Genomic DNA, 12,991 nt, shown 5'->3' with positions numbered 1-12,991 from the left:
TCTCTCTCTCTCAAAAATAAACATTAGAAAATAATAATAATAAAATTAATTAATTTAAAATAAAATAAAATGGAGTTAGTGACAGATACCGCTTTCAGGGATAATTCTGTTTGCCCTGCCTCTCGATCCACCTCGCCCTGCCCTGCTCCCCAGGAGACTGACCTCACCCAGGCTGGAGGTCAGAGGGTACCAGGCGGAGAGAGAGGTCAGGGAGCTTCCACACGCCCTCTGCTGGGGCACAGTTCTGTCGGTGGCACTGCCCCTGTCCTGGGGTCACCACTCCTGTCAGGCGGCCCCTATTCCATGCCTCCTGACCTCTTGCCCCTTCAGGCCCCCTGCGGTCACTATCTCTGGGTCATCATAATCCCCTACTTAACCCCTCTCCACACTTCAGTAAAAAATCCTTTCATGAATCTCCTAAGATGATCCAGAAACGCCCAGCAAGCGCGCAGAAGGACGTTCCACATCACTCCTCATTTGAGAAATGCAAGCCAAAACCAGTCAGAAGGCACCACACACCCACTAGGGATGGCCATCACCCAACACCCCCCACCCCCAGACATAACAAGGGCTGGGAAGGACGTGGAGAAACTGGAAGGCTTGTGCCCTGGTGGGGGGAATACAAAATGGTGCAGCCGCTATGGAAAACAGTGTGGAAGTTCCTTGGGAAAAAAAAAAGAAGAACAGAATGGCCGTATGATCCAGCAATCCCACTTCCGGGTCCACGTCCAAAAGCCTGCGGGCAGGGCATCAAAGCGACGCTGGTACGCCCATGTTCACGACAACGTTTATTCACAATAGCGAGAAACGGAAGCAGCCCACGCAGCCCCCAACGGGTGAACGAATAAGCACCGAGTGGCAGACACGTACAACGGGACGCTCTTCAGTCTTCGGAAGGAAGGAAATTCCGACCCGCGCTACAACGTGGCTGCGCCTTGAGGACCCTCTGCCGAGTGAAATAAACCAGCCCCAAGAAGACAAATCGTGTGGGAGAAAAAGCCTCATCAAATTACAGAGCTTAAGTCAGTGCCGTTTACCGGACGTTAACAATACCCCCAGAGAGCTCTTTTTAAAAATCCCTTCATTAAACTTTTCACAAAAACCTGTAGTTCCCCAACTCGTCAGCACCCTAGAATCTTCTGGGGCCTTTTAAGAATTCCAAAGCCCAGGGGCGCGTGGGTGGCTCAGTCCGTTAAGAGTCTGACTCCAGATTTCAGCTCAGGTCATGATCTCACCGTTGGTGGGTTCGAGCCCTGCTGGGACAGCCGGGAGCCTGCTTGGGATCTTCTCTCCCCTTCGGTCTCTGCCCCTCCCCTGCTCTCTCATTCCCTCTCTCTCTCTCTCATAAATAAATAAACTTAAAAAAAATTCCAAAGCCCAGGCCAACACCCCAGATCAATTAAATCACCACCCCCGGGGGGCAGGACACAAGCACCAGCATTGTGATGCTCCCAGTGATTCTAAAGTGCTCTCAAGTGTGACACCCTGTGAATCAGTCCTTTGATGGGGCCATGTGTTTCTTGTCAGGACTCCACACAATTAACTACTTGTTAGGTTTATTGCAAGGATTGGAAGCAAGAATGAATGCAATGCATTTAGCACAGCTACCTGGTACAACTGCCTGATAAAATGCACCAAAAACATCACTGGCTTTATTATTAGCGTATCATTATCATTATTTCCTTGTTGGGTTGTTTGTTTTTTTTTAAGTTTATTTTGAGAGCGCACGCAAGCAGGGGAGGCGCAGAGAGGGGCAGAGAGAATTCCGAGCAGATTCCGTGCCGACAGCATGGGGCCTGACACGGGGATGGAACCCACGGACCCGAACCATCATGACCTGAGCCGAAATCAAGAATCAGAAGCTCCACCAGCTGAGCCACCCGGAGCCCCATCATCGTCGTTCCTCTGATTGCTGTGGATCTCTGAGAAGCTCCAGAGGAGGTGAGAGGGGGGTCAGGACAAGATCTAAAGACAGGAAAGCAGTCTTGGCAGGTAGCAGAGGTCCAGGCTGAGGCACGGAGAAGCGGGGAATCCAGGGCCGCCCGGAGGTTTGGGGGCAAGACCGAGGACCCCAGGGTCCGGAAGACCGGACTTGCCACGACGCCAGGAGGCACCTGCCTCGAAGGGCTGTTGCTGCCAGGCAGCTGGCACCACTCCGAGGCTCCAGAAAACACCGACGGACACCCAGGGCCAATTCGAGAGTGGGTGCAGGAAAACGGCATGACCTGCCGCGCGTGCACGCACACACACACACACACACACACACACACACACACACACACCATAAGGACTTTTAGCTCATCTGCCACTGTGGGACCCCTTCTAATTTTTTAGGAGTCCTCGACCGCTCTTGGCAACCCCAGCAGACTCCAGGTAGCTATTGACCGTCACCTGCATTTACCTAAACGTGCCCTGGTGTCCACTCACCTTGCTGGGCTGGACATGGTGGAGGACGGGGGAGCAGGCCTTCAGGCAGCCAGGCCTCCCTCGGTGGCTGTGTGGACACTGGCGGATGTCGAAGGGCCATCGCACTGGGGTGGCCTGAAGAGGGGGCATCTCCCCTGGCCAGGGAAGGACTTTGGCTGAGGAGACTCTGGCCCAGGCTGGGTTTTCTCCCCAGGCCATCCAGCCATCCTACAAATATTTCCTGGACCCTCGCTGTGTGGCCAGGAGGGCCTGAGATCCAACGGTGGTGGGAGGGAGCAAGAGGTGGCTGGAAGGAGAGGCTCCCAGGGCACAGAGGCCCCAGGCAGACAGACAAGGCTCAGATCCCAGCTCTCGTCTGTATCCACCGAAAGTCTTGGGGAGAGTCAGTTCACCTCTCGGGCCTCCGTTTTGTCTTCTGTGGAAGGATGACAAGCCCACCCTCACAGGGTTCCATGGCGGAATGAGACAGGATGACATGAGTATCCCTGTTAGGCCTCGCTTGAAGTTCCTTCGCCAGGACAGAGGAACAGGCCTCACCTGCTCTGACCTGCTTCTCACCTGCAGAGAGGCTGAGACAAAGTCATGGCCAGAGGCCAGCCCCAGGGGACTCTCCAACCCACAAATCCATACCAGGAAGCCCTCCTCCAGAACCTGGGTGCCCACCCTGGTGTGCTTGGTGGCAGAATGCCCCTTCCCCTCTCTGGGGTCTTTCTTCTTCCCCACATGTCATCAGGGCATCATGGCCCAGGACTGATCTTCCAGAGAAAGGGCAAGACCTCATGATCCCATTTTGCAAGTGGGAAAGTAGAGGCCTAGGAAGGACAGTGATCTATTCAAGGACACAGGGTCCACAGCAGGATCAGAACTAGAAGCCAGATCTTTGGACTCCAAATTCCTAGCTCCTCTCCGTGCTCCAGACGGGCTTGTGCCATGGGGATGGATGGGTCAGGATGCCAGGAGGTCCCGGTAGAAGATGCACTTCCTCTTTAAGGGCCTCTCCTATAAAACCTTGGCTCCAACTAGACAAGTAGATTTCCTCTCCAATACCCTCCAAGCAGCCCACTTCTAGACAAGTCCCTCCTCTGCTCAAGCACCTTCCATGGTTCCCTATCACACAGAACATCTCACCCAGCATCCAGGATCCCAATCTACCTCCCCAAGCTCATCTCCCTGTGTTCCCCCACCTTTGCCTTACATTCTGGTCATCACATGGTAACCACTGTCCCCATCCCCAGGCCACTGCTGAAGCTGGTCCCTCCTCCTAGAACCCCCTTCCCTGTCCCCTTCCTTCGAAGCCATCCAAACGTCACCTTTTCCAGGAAGCCTTCCTGTTCCCCATGTCAGACGTGGTCTCTCCCTCCTCCAGGTCACCAAGGGACTCCTTTAGCTTGGTTCTGGGTACCTTGAGTGCCCATCTGTGTCCCCCAGGAGATGAGGGGTAGCTTGAGGGCGGAATCCGAGTCCTGTCATCCACCTCCTGTCATCTTGTCATCCTCGCACCAAGAATTAAAAGAAGGGCCAAGTGACCCCTGGTGCCCTGAGCCCACACAGGGGACTATTCCGTACCCATTTGGGATACAATTCCAGGGCGGAGGTAGCTGGAGGCTGGGCCCAGCGCCCAGACACAGGCACTGACCCCTCCTCCAACGGCTGTTTTTGTTTGCCTTCTCCCTGGGCAAAAGCTGCGGGGGCCATTCTAAGCCACAGCTGGTTTTTATTGCATCAAGGCTCAAAAAAGGCTTGAGCATATTTTTAGAGACAAGGGGGAAAAAGAATATTTTCTTCCCTGACCCAAGAGGAGGGCTTGCTCCAATTTTCCATCCGCTCTCCCTTCTGGGTGGAGCTGACCGGGAAGTTTCTCTGCAGGAGGATCCTCAGGACAGCGGTTCATGAGCTCATAGATATGGCAGGGCGAGGGCTGCCCGGCGCGATGCCCGCCTCCCTCCCCCGACACACACCCACAATCACAAGTACACCCCCACGCGTGCACACAACGTCGGGCCTGTGATTGGAGAGAGGGGAGCCATGCATGGGACGAGGAGCAAGAGACTTGGAGCCCAAAGTCCCCCTGGAAGGGGGAGACTGAGTGGTATTCGAACCAGGGGTCTCCACTTTTGCACCCCTGAGCTCTGGGACGTGCAGCATTCCCACTGGGGGGCCTGGATCCATCCATACAACCTAGGCTCTGTCTGGGACCAGAATAAAGAATGTGTTTGATGTCTCTTCAAACGGCCGGTTTTCAGCGGCCTGAAGACACTGTCAGGTTGAATGAAATACCAAATCATTTTTGGGCATCACCGAACCCACAGAGCTTTTGTTGAAATGTATTTTTTCGATCGAAAGATGCTAAATGTACCAGAGTTCTGCGGGCAGGCGTGTGTGTATAAACCTGCGTGTGATGCGTCTGAATACGGCCTGGGTTGTGTGACGTGCACGGTGGAGTATGTGCATATACGGTGTGTTTGTGTGTGTTTGTATGTTCATGTGTGTTGCGTGTTTTTGTGGCACGGTTTGTGTTGTGGACGTGTGACGTGTCTGATGCGTGCTCTGAATAAGGTGCAGCGTGCATAATGTGTGTGTTATGTGTGCCTGATACATTTTGTGTGTATCGTGTGTATTTGATGTATGCGGTCTGTGGATGTTGTAATCAGGCCAGAAGCATATCTGGAAGAGGGACTGTGTTGGGAAAAGGTTCCCTGCTCCTCCCCCGGCACATGATCCCAAGTGGCACCTTTTCAAGACATTTCCAGGGCAGTTTGTTGTGGGGAAGTCACCGAAGGTAGAGAAGGCAGTTGAAGGGAAAGAGGCCATTTGATGTATTTGTACACCATGAGACCCCGCCCTTAGTGTCAAAACCAGACGTTGCCTCTGGTGACACCCCGTCCTAAGCTCCCCAGCCCAAAGGGCCACAGGCAACAAATCCGAAGTTCAGAGAAGCATGTGGCCCAGTGTCCCCCGGGGAGCAGGAGCCAAAGCCCAGCCCCTCTGCCCCTTCCAACGACAACACACGCCTTCAGCGCCAAAGAGTCAGCAAGCAAAGACACAGCAATCCCAGCAAAGGTGCCCCGAGCCGGTGCCCAGGCGCCTGGGCTCTCTACAAACATGGCCTCACTTGTCTCTCATACCCACCCAGCAAGGGAGCATCATTGCCCCATTTTATCAGAGGAGAAAACAGGCTCATAGGGGAGACAGAGGTGAAGGCAGGCCCCCCGCAGCCACAAGGAAAGAAGTCTCTGGAGCCGTGTAGGGTTTAGCTCCACGAGGGGCACTGGCTCCCCCCTTTCCTGTCTTCGGAGACACAGGCCCCGCCCAAATGGGAGCCGGGAGAGGGGGCAGTGGCTGAAGCTGGACACAGCAGAGGTGTGGGCCTCCTCCCCACCCACCTCTCCATTCATCCTGTCTGACCAGGAGACTCAGCCAGGCCAGGTTGCTAGAGGCTCATCCCTATTTCTTGAACCTGAGGCAGCCCAGCTGGGGTCAAGGGGAGCTTCCCGGGAGATGGGAGTTTTGGACAGCAAGTCCCGGATTTATGGCCTTTTCTAGCCCGGGGGCCTTGGACAAATCCTCCTGCCTCCCTGAGCCCTGGTTTCCCCGTGTGTAAAATGGGAATAACAAGAGCTGCCTCCTGGGATGGTCGGGGGACCACGTGCAGGTGTACGAGGTACTTGGTGCAGGCCAGGCACAGGGGGAGGCGCTTGATTGACGCCTGTCCCGTTCCCGTCCGTCCTCAGCTGCCCTGGTCAGCATGAGTTCCAGGCGGGGTTTGACTGGCTCAAAGGCCCCTCCCCTCCTGGCCCCAGCAGAAGCTGCAGGGGAGAAAGAAACAGCCGTTCTTGGAAAGCCACCATCAAGCCCTCCTCGGAATAGGCAGGCCATTCATCAAGATGCCAGCCAGCAGCCACACCAACTGCCGAGCCCGGGGCGGCCCTCCGTGACCTCTCGGCTGCCTCACGCTGAGCTCCCGGGTCCTGTTCACCGCTCCACGTCTACCCCCACACCAGTCACTGGGGGCAAGTCAAAGGCCATCAGGCATTTCCCTCCCTGAGGTCATGTCACTTGACCCCCACCTGCTCAAAGCCTCTCCTGCCTCCCCGCATGAGTAAAGTCCTTACTTAGTCACTTCTGAACATTCCAGGCCCCCTTTGGTCTGGCCAGCATCCCCTCTGTTCTCTCCTGTGCCTTTTCACCTTGAACCCTTCCCACCAGCCAGTCGCTCGTGGCCACCTGCTTTTACTACCTATGGGAAGAGCTTAGTTTGGGGCCCTGCATGGGTGAAACTGCCCGGCAAGATGTGATTTAGAGTCGCAGACACCAGGCTTAGGTCCTCACAGGGTCCTTTGCCTGGAACGCCTTTGCCCTCCTCTGGCAATCTCTCATGCACACTCAAAGACCCACCTCTGGGGCACCCGGGTGGCCCAGTAGGTTAAGCATCCGACTTCCGCTCAGGTCATGATCTCGCGGTTCATGGGTTCAAGCCCCGCATCAAGCTCTCTGTTGTCGGCACAGGGCCTGCTTTGGATCCTCTGTCCCCCTTCTCTCTGCCCTTCTCCTGCTCATGCTCTCTCTCTCTCAAAAATAAACATTTTAAAAAAATAAATAAAACGCTCCTTAGTCTTCACCTCCCACAGGAAGGCTTCCTTGATGTCCACGTCTCCAGACCAGCGTAGGTGCCTTCTTCCCAGGTAGAACTGGGTAGTGTCCCCATATCCTCCTGCTAGTGCTATGCTATGTGATGAGATTTAGCTCCAGCCTGGCATGTCCACCCCAAGTTCATGTGGATTTCAGCAGGGCTGATGTCCTCATCAGTCCTCCTTGCTTTCTGCCCTTACGGCTGCCCTCTGCCCTAGCGGCCCACTGGGCTCCAGTCTGGAAACACCCCTCCGCCCACCTTATCCCAAAGGCCTCGCAGTGCAGAGTTAATCCGGAGAGCAGAGCTTGCTCACGGTGCGGGGCAGGCAGGGAGCTACCCCAGGGCACCAACAAGCCGCCATCAGAGGCGGCACAACTCCTGGGGACTTGTCAATCATCCCTGACCCTGGAGGATCTCCTGCCAGCGGGGATGGGGGAGGAGTGAGAACACTGAGAGTGTTCTGGAAACTCCTCCCTCTCCGAGCCCCTCCCCCTTCTCCCGTTATGAGGGAGAGCTTTGTCTGGCTAGCTCCTGGGAGACCCCCAGAGGAGCCCCACCTGAGACACATTCACTCTGCGCCATTATGCAAAGCAGCTGCTGTCAGCCATTTTATTTATTTTTAAAATTTATTTATTTTGAGAGAGAGCACAAGTGTGTAGGCGGGGGGTGAGGGGGGAGAGAGAGAGAGAGAGAGAGAGAGAGAAAAGAGAGAGAGAATCCCAAGAAGGCTCCGAGCCATCGGTGCAGAGCTCAACTCGGGGTTTGATCCCACGAACCGTGAGATCGTGACTGGAGCCAAAATCAAGAGTTGGACGCTCGACTGACTGAACCACCCAGGCGCCCCTGTCCGTTATTTTCAAGAGCCATTGTTCTGGGCTGAATCGTGTCCCCACTCCCAAATTCATATACTGAAGTCTTAACCCCCAGGTTCCCAGAATGTGACTGCGTTTGAGATAGGGCCTTTGCAGAGGTACATTCAAAAGAAGTCATTAGGGTGGGTCCTAATCCAGTGGGATTGGTGTCCTTATATGAAGGGGAGATGTAGACAGACATCCACGGAGGATGATGCGGAGACACAAGGAGAAGGTGGCCATCTGCAAGGCAAGGCGAGAGGGCTCAAGAGAAACAACCCTCTAACACCTAAGCTAGGGCTTGCAGCTTCTGGAGCGGTGAGGAAGTCATTTCTGTTGTCTGGGCCAGCGGGTCTGTGGAAGCTAGCACGGCCGTTTCCACGCATCTCTCTCGTGCCCCCGCCATCACCGATTTATGGGCCTGCCTCCCCTTTCGGACTGAGTTTCCCGAAGGCGCTGGACAGAGCTGACTTCCCGTCCTTCGGAGCCGCAAACCCACCACACCCCGGAGAGGTTCGGAGAGCATTTCCTGTGAACGGCTTCCAGGATGAACAGAACTTCGGTTCAGGCTCTTTAAATCCTCAAATGCTGGAAAGGAAGGAGGCCTGACCACGCACCACCCCTCCCCCCCGATCGGCCTCTGGTTCCACCCTCAACAACTCCTCGCCCCTGCGTTGTACAGATGAGTAAACTGAGGCCCAGAGAAAGCAAGCGATGTGCCCCAGGTGGTTCATGAAGTAGTCAGAGCCATTAGGAAGGAGAGACCAAAGTCCACAAGTCCCAGCGAGGGCCTGAGAGGGACAGGCCGGGGTAGGAAAACTCCGCAGTGTCCCGCCCACTGGAAGGAGAGAGAGAGGACCTCGGTCTGAGTCCCGACTGCTCCTCTTGCTTGCTGCGTGAGCAAGTAACTGACGTGTCTGAGCTGGGCCTCAGTTTCCACATCTGTACAATGAGGCTGATAGACGGGAGACAGCCCGTGTGGCGCTTAACATGGTGTCTGGCTTAAGAAGTGTTCGTGAGGCGGCTGCTGAGAACGGCCTTCTGGAGGGGCTCAGCTGGCCCAGCACCTGGCCTCACAGGAAGTCTGACAAAGAGTTCTCAATAGAATCTCTTCCTGCCTGTCGGTTGGTCAGCATGGGGGTGAGGGTGGCGGGTGGGTGGGGGGCCACTTCTGTGCTTCTGTTCCCCGCCCTCCCCCGGCCTCCAAGCACAGCCCCCAGTCCCCAGCACATACACTGTCACTTGCCCTCCACGGCCTTGCAGGGCACAGGGCTGGATAAGGTTCAATGGCCCATTGTTCTCCCTCCAGGCCCAAAGCAGGCCCGGCCTGCCGGGAACGAGCAGCTGAAAATAGTCCCACTGGAGTGTTGGGGTCCAGCTGCTTATCTCACTCCAGGGGGCAGGAGCTGCCCACTCTTCCTGGCCACTACTCTGGGCCAAGTCCAGCTTGGCCAGCTCCCAGGTCACCCTCAGGGGAGAGTCCAAACTCACACCCGGAAAATATTTAGTGGAAAATCCGAAGCTGGTTAGAATTCCCTGAGGGCCGACCCTTGGCGCAAACTTTCAGCCTCAGCCTGTGGCTGCTTGGGAGGAAAGGCCTGGAAGAACAGGCCGTGATGGGCAAAGCGAAGAGAAACAGGGAAAGGTGTTCCGGGTGGTGGGAACAACAGAAGCGGAGAGATGAGGAAGAAGGCCGAACGGGAAGAGGAGAGGCTGTGGGAAATCCGGTCTGTTGGGAACGAGTCTCTGAGGGAAGCTCGGGCTCCCTTGAGCAGGGTCCAGAATGCCAGGCTTTCCTGACCTTCGAGGCCACGCCTCGCTGAGGTAGGGTCTGAGGTCACCCTCACTTCCAGGCTGCCTCCGACCTCTCCTCCCTAAGGTGTAGTCGGCAGCCCTAAGGGAGGAGCTGAGGGCTGAGGACGGAAAGCCACCTTTAGCGCACCCCTCCAGGCCTGAGAAGGGCTGCTCCCCACAGACACATCAGGTGGACCCCAGAGTCTCTGTCTGTGGGCTGTGATCACCACAGTCAGCCTACAGACACTCAGGCCTTCGACTGTCAGCTGTCAAACTCCTGTGCTGCACTGGACCCTGGGCTGGGTGCCGGGGACCCAGACAGCCACTCGGTTCCAGCCTTTGAGGGTGTCACAGTCCAGAAGAGAAAAAGACAAGTGGCACCCCCAGGGCTGAGTCACCTGAGCATGCTGCTGGGACAGCTCAGAGAAGCGTCCTCCTCCTGAGTCGGGACATCAGCAAAGTGTCCCCGGACACTCTGAGCTGAGTCTTGACAGTTGAGAAGGAGATGCCAGGTAAGGAGGTGGCAGGAAAGATGTGAGAACAACATGTGCAAAGGTCCCGGGGTGCAAGTGTGTGTGTCGGGGGGAGGGGGGTGCAGGCATAAGGCAGAGATGGGTGTGGGGGTAACAAGGCTTCAAAGATCTTTGGGGACCAGATTTCATCCTTCTCTGAACTCCCCATGGGCGCAAACACAGTAGTCACCGACAGAAAGGCTGGCGAATGAAACAATCGGAAAAATGGGAATAAACCACACTGAGTAGATTAAATCCTGTTCGGGGAACTCATTTACACAGTCTTGTTATTTGATCACTGATTATTCTGTAAGGAAGGTCTTTTGTCATTTCCACACTGGGGATTTGATTTATACACTGTGCTTAAATCCAGTGTACCTATATGCACAGACAGCATCCAAAAGCCCCTGCTGGGAGGGTCCAGTCAGGCAGACGCGGGTTCCAGGAAGGCCCAGCATGCACTGGCCGGTGGGTGCTTACAGCCTGGAGTAAAGAGCTTAGTGGGGTGAAATGTCTTCTCCCTTCCCAGTACCCACTCCCTCTGCCCTATGAGTTTGCATCTCCGCCCACTGGAGGTAGACCGTCCCTCCTGTTGTCTCCATGGGCCACAGCCACGGGACTTGTTTTGGCCAATGGGACAATAGCAGACAAGTTGCAAACAGCGGCTTAAAATACACTTGAATCTGAAAGAAAAACACCAGTTCTATACAATCTGTCCTAGAAACAGAGAAGGGAGCACTCCCCAATTCATTTTGGGAAGTCAGTATTACCTTGACCCCCAAACCAGAGACAGCACAGAAAAGGAAAACAGACCAGTAGTTCTCATGGATGCAAAGCACAAATCCTTAACAAAATATTAGCAAACAATTCAGCTACATATTAAAACATTATACACCACTACCAAATGAAGTTTATCTTAGGGATGCAAAACTGGCTCTGTACTTGGAAATCAGCCAGTGTAATCTCCCATATTCACAGGTAGACAAGAAATGTCAGATGATCATACCAATTGAATCAAAAAAAGTGTTTGTGGGGCGCCTGGGTGGCTCAGTCGGTTAAGCATCTGACTTCAGCTCAGGTCATGTTCTCACAGCTCGTGGGTTTGAGCCCGCATCGGGCTCTATGCTGACAGCTCAGAGCCTGGAGCCTGCTTTGGATTCTATGTCTCCCTCTCTCTCTGACCCTCCCCTGCTCGTGCTCTGTCTCTCTCTGTCTCTGTCTCGAAAATAAATAAACATTAAAAAATTAAAACAAAAAGTTTTTGTGTTTGTTAGATGCAAAAAAATTGTTTTGTTTTAAATGTTTATTTATTTTGAAAGAGAGACAAAGTGTGAGCAGGGGAGGAGGAGAGAGAGAGGGAAAGAGAATCCCAAGCAGGCTCCAAGCTATCATCAGGCTTGATGTGGGCTCAAGCACATGAACCATGAGATCATGACCTGAGGAGAAATCGAGAGTCAGACACTTAACCAACTGAGCCATCCAAGCACCCCGATGCAAAAAAATTTTTAACAAAACTCAATACCCACTCATGAAAAAAATTTTCAGCAGATTAGGGATAAAGAGCAATTCATATATAAATAAGTAAATTTCTTCTGTGAATATATGTAAATATAAATATTTATAAACATGCTACATGAATAAAATAGCTTAGCAAATAGCATTTACAAAATACTGACTGCTCATATCATACTTACTGATGAAAGACCAAAACCCAATAAGACAAGAAAGGTAAATAAATGACATAGAGATCAGAAAGGAAAAAATAAAACTGTCCCTATTTGCAGATGACATGATTGTTTATGCAGAAAAGCCCAAGGCATCTACCAAAGACCTCCCAGAACTATTGAATTCAGCAAAGTCACAAGCTACAAGGTCAACATACAAAAATCCACTGTATTCCAATGTGCTGCTACTTTAAAAAAAATTTTTTAAGCTTATTTTGAGGAGAGAGAGAGAGAAAATGCACGCATGAGCATGAGCAGGGGAAGAGCAGAGAAAGAGGAGAGAAAGAATCCCAAGCGGGCTCCTCATGCTGTCAGCAAAAAGCCCAATGTGGGGCTCAAACACACGACCTGTGAGATCGTTACCTGAGTAGAAATGAAGAGTCAGACGCTCAGTTGACTGAGCCACCCAGGCACCCGGAAACTGCAACTTACAAGATCATTTACAATCACTAAAAAAAAGAATAAAATACTTAGGTTTAAATCTCACCAGATGGGACTCGTGTGCTGAAAACTACTCTGTGCTGAGGAATGAAATCAAAGCAGATCTAAATAAATGGAGAGACATAGGAGGCTCAGGAATTGCAATATTCAACATAGTAAAGATGCCAGTTCTCCACAAACTGAAATGCAGGTTTAACACAATTACTATCAAGATCCCAGGAAGACTTCTGGTAGATAGAGGCAAGGTTATCATAAAATGTGTATAGAAACACAAAGGAACTAGAATAGGCAAAGTAGTTTTGGAAAGAAAAAAAGAAAAGAACAAACGGGGAGATCACTCTACATATTTCGAGACTTATTATATAGCTACAGTAATCAGGACTGTATGCCATTGGTGGAGGGACAGAAACATAGATCAGCGGAACTGAACAGAGAATTGAAAAATAGACCCGGACAAAGGCTAGCCAACTGATTTCTGACAAAAGTGCAAAAGCAATTCCATGATAACGTGTTACACCCACTCAGATGCCTAAAATAAAAAAAATTTTTTAAAAAGTCACTGTAACAAGCATTCTGAAAAATTGTGGAAAGGTTGGAGTGCTCACGAACTGC

This window comes from Panthera pardus, unplaced genomic scaffold, assembly GCF_024362965.1.
Source record: "Panthera pardus isolate Hobbes unplaced genomic scaffold, ASM2436296v1 HiC_scaffold_20, whole genome shotgun sequence".
Classification (NCBI taxonomy): domain Eukaryota; kingdom Metazoa; phylum Chordata; class Mammalia; order Carnivora; family Felidae; genus Panthera; species Panthera pardus.
This window is presented reverse-complemented; position numbering follows the sequence as displayed.